The sequence below is a fragment of the Benincasa hispida genome, chromosome 4 (genome assembly GCF_027475165.1).
Source record: "Benincasa hispida cultivar pf3 chromosome 4, pf3_genome.v1.1, whole genome shotgun sequence".
Taxonomy (NCBI): domain Eukaryota; kingdom Viridiplantae; phylum Streptophyta; class Magnoliopsida; order Cucurbitales; family Cucurbitaceae; genus Benincasa; species Benincasa hispida.
Genome location: NC_143481.1, coordinates 33,600,047 through 33,603,715, shown reverse-complemented (window position 1 = coordinate 33,603,715; position 3,669 = coordinate 33,600,047). Strand labels below are relative to the sequence as shown.

Here is a 3,669-nt window from a genome sequence, read left to right as displayed (position 1 = left end):
CCAAGAATGGCGGAGCGACTGGACGTCAGGGCCGCTAACACGAATAATATAATGGCCAACCCCATCCTTCTGGCGAATGATCGCAATAGACCTATCTGGGACTATGCGTCGCCTAACCTCTATGATTTCTCTCCAGGAATCATGAGGCCGACATTAGATGGATAGAGGTTTGAAATGAAATCGATAATGTTGCAGATGATCCAGGCTGCTGGGCAGTTTGGAGGAAGGCGTGGCGAAGACCCGCACGCCCACATCCGGAGCTTCATAGAAATCTGTAACACTTTTGTGTTCTCGAATATCTCAACCGAGGAAGTTCGACTAACTCTATTTCCATTTTCTTTATGTGATCAGGCGACGAATCGGGAGAGATAAATTTTGGGTATATTCTCTCGAATCGGGAGAGATAACTTCGTGGGAAGAGAAGGTGGAAAAGTTTATGAAGAAGTATTTCCCACCAACCGAGAATGCTAGAAGAAGGAAATTAATAACAAATTTTGAATAAGAAGATGAAGAATCGCTCCGCGACGCCTGGGCGAGGTTCAAGCGGCTGATAAGCGACTGTCCACATAATGGCTTACCAGATTGCCTGCAAATGGAGATTTTCTACCAAGGACTGAATCCCTCTTCGCAGACCGCTGCCAATGCGGCAGCCGCTGGTGGTCTGCTCGACAAAACATATGAGGAGGCTACGAGTATACTTAATCGCATTTCCAAAAATCACGAGGATTGGAGGGAAAGCGATCAGAGATTAAGAATTAAGACAATGACGCAAATAACAGGGCAATCGCATCCCTGCAAAACCAAATGACTACGATGATGAGTTTGATAAAAGGCATCGCAATTAATAATATGGGAGTGAAAAAAGGGCAGGTCAACGCAATTACTCAAATGACCGCAAGTTGTGTCATTTACGGAGAAGCTCACCCGATGGAAGAATTCCCAACAAACCCGCAGTCGGCATACTTCAAGAGAAATAATCCCTATTCCGATATATATAACCCCGGGTGGAGAAACCACCCAAATTTTACGTGGAAAAATCAACAACAAAGTTTTCAACCTGTGGCACAAAATGATGGGTCACCCGGGTTTTTCCCGCAAAATAACGATCCAACGCATAGCCAAGTTAGCAGCTCACAAACACCGCAATCTTCATCCTTAGAGAGCTTGTTGAAGCAATACATTGAGAAAAACGAATCAGTGCTTTAGAATCAAGCTACATCCATTAGAAATCTCGAAATCCAAATGGGACAAATTGCGGGCGAGCTGAAAAATAGACCGCAAAAAGCATTGCCAAGCTCAACTGAGCTCCCTCGCAATGTTGGGGATAACGGGAAGGAATAATGCTTAGCAATCTCCTTGTTAAGCGACAACAGGACTACGGAAGTAGGGGAGAAGCCCATTGCGACCAACTTGAATGCGGTGACAACCGAGGACCCATTGATCTATAGTTTAAAGACGCCCGAGAAAATAGACCCTAAAGTTGCGTCCAGCCTTAAGTCTCTAGATCTTGAGACAGAAGAAGTCCAACCACCAGTAGCTCCTCAAAGATTGAAAAAGGAACAAAATGAGGAAGAAAAGGTTGCAATAATGGCTGCAGCACAAAATGCTATGATCCCATCAAAAATGGGCGACCCAGGAATCTTCACGATACCTTGCTCCATTGGAGGGACCGACAGTGGCCAAGCACTATGCGATCTTAAGGCAAGTATAAACATAATGCCGCTATCAATCTTCAAACAATTGAATGCCGGTACACTTACGCTCACAAAGGAAACTCTTCTGCTCGCGAACAAATCTCGAATATATCCTGAAGAAGAGTTGAAAAATGCCGCAAACTCAATTAATAAATTCATCTTGCCGGCAAACTTCCTCATTTTGGACTATAAGGCAGACGAAGATGCGTCCATCATATTAGGACGACCTTTCCTTTCAACCGATCGCGCTCAAATCGATGTGTGCAAAGGGAAAATTGTAATGAGCATTCATGGGGAAAAACTTCGGACTAAGGCAGTAAAGATCTCAGCGGACAAAGAAAAGAGAGAAAAGCCATCATGGATGTGAACAAACCAGCCTGGAATAAGTGGTCCTTGAGTATTATATGATTTAACCTCATCAGGGACGCAATCCTTTTGAATATCCTTGTTCTGCATCAATTACTTCATGAACTTTTATCTTACTCGTTATTATCTATTATCACAATTACTTTGTTATACTGACTATCTATCTACACTGTTCTTATTTTCTATTTCTAAAAAAAAACTTGTTGTTTTGTTTAAAATCATTTTACCCTCTCTTTGTTTATTTACAACAATTAAGGCACAGGATTGCGGAGATGTTACATGAAGCAGCAAATTATCTCACTCGATCACCACAATCCAAAGAAGAGAGATCGCCGCAAAGAAGGATGCATCAATACACAATGCGGGCGACAGCACAAATTTGGGGGTGTATTCTTTCTTATCTCTATTTCAATTTTGGCGCAATCACATCGCATGTTAGTTTTAAAAATCTTATCATCGCATCCTCTTTGATCACCACAATCATTTGACATAGATAAATTTAGTAGGTTACTGCATGTTGTTTCTTTGCCAAGTATGATTTCAATGATGAAAAATATGCTTCCATTTCTTTCGTATATACTAGAGTCAACTTAACTTTAAGATAGTCACCTCATAAAATATTTCTAGAAGTTAGGGGTTTGCTAACTTTCTTCCAAACTCTCTTTACAAAACTTTCTAAGAACATCGCATGACTTACTTCAATCGTTTGGCAATGAGGACATTGCCGCATTTTAAATTTAGGGGTGAGGTATTTATTTTTGAACTTGCTATTTTGAAAAAAAAAAACTTTTTGAGAATAACAACTCCACTATCAACGAAGATTGCGTTGGTTGCGAACTACTGGTATGATTGCTCGTCTGACCGTCATTTCGCGAGAAAAATCTGGCTTCTTTATGTGCCACTGGTTGAAAGCTTTGTTGTTGATTTTTCCACGCGAAATTTGTGCGCCACTAACTGCGAATTTCCTGGGCATTCTTCCATCAAATGAGCGTCTCCGCAAATGACACAACTTGCGGTTGTTTGAGCAATTGCATTAACCTGCCCTTTCTTCGCTCCCGTGTTATTAATTGTGATGCCTTGAATCAAACTCATCATCGCAGTTATCTGGTTTTGCAGGGATGCGATGACCCCGTTGTTGGCGTCACTATCTTTAATCTCTAATCTTTAATCGCTTTCTCGCCAATCCTCGTGATTTTTGGAAATGCGATCGAGTATATTTTTGGCCTTCTCATATGTTTTGTCTAGCAGACCACCAGCGGTTGTCGCATTGGCAGCAGTCTGTGAAGCAGAGTTCAGGCCTTGGTAAAAAATCTCCATTTGCAAGTAGTCTGGCAAGCCATTATGTGGACAATCTCTTACCAGCTGCTTAAACCTCGCCCAAGCATCGCTGAGCAATTCGTCATCTTCTTGTTCAAAATTTGTTATTAATTTCCTTCTCATAGCATTATCAGTTGATGAGAAATACTTCTTCATAAACTTTTCTACCACTTGTTCCCACGAAGTTATCTCTCTCGGTTCGAGAGAATATGCCCATTTTCTTGCCTGATCACACAAAGAAAATGGAAACAAAGTTAGTCGAACTTCTTCGGTAGAGATATTCGGGAACACA

At 41.6% G+C, this 3,669-nt stretch overlaps 1 non-coding gene across 1 annotated transcript; it reads right to left on the bottom strand.

Moving 5' to 3' along the window:
- Positions 1-469: 469 nt before the first annotated feature.
- LOC150036651 (small nucleolar RNA R71) lies at positions 470-576 on the bottom strand. The gene has a single exon (XR_016529450.1). It is a non-coding gene; the product is annotated as a small nucleolar RNA R71 (small nucleolar RNA).
- Positions 577-3,669: the final 3,093 nt, after the last annotated feature.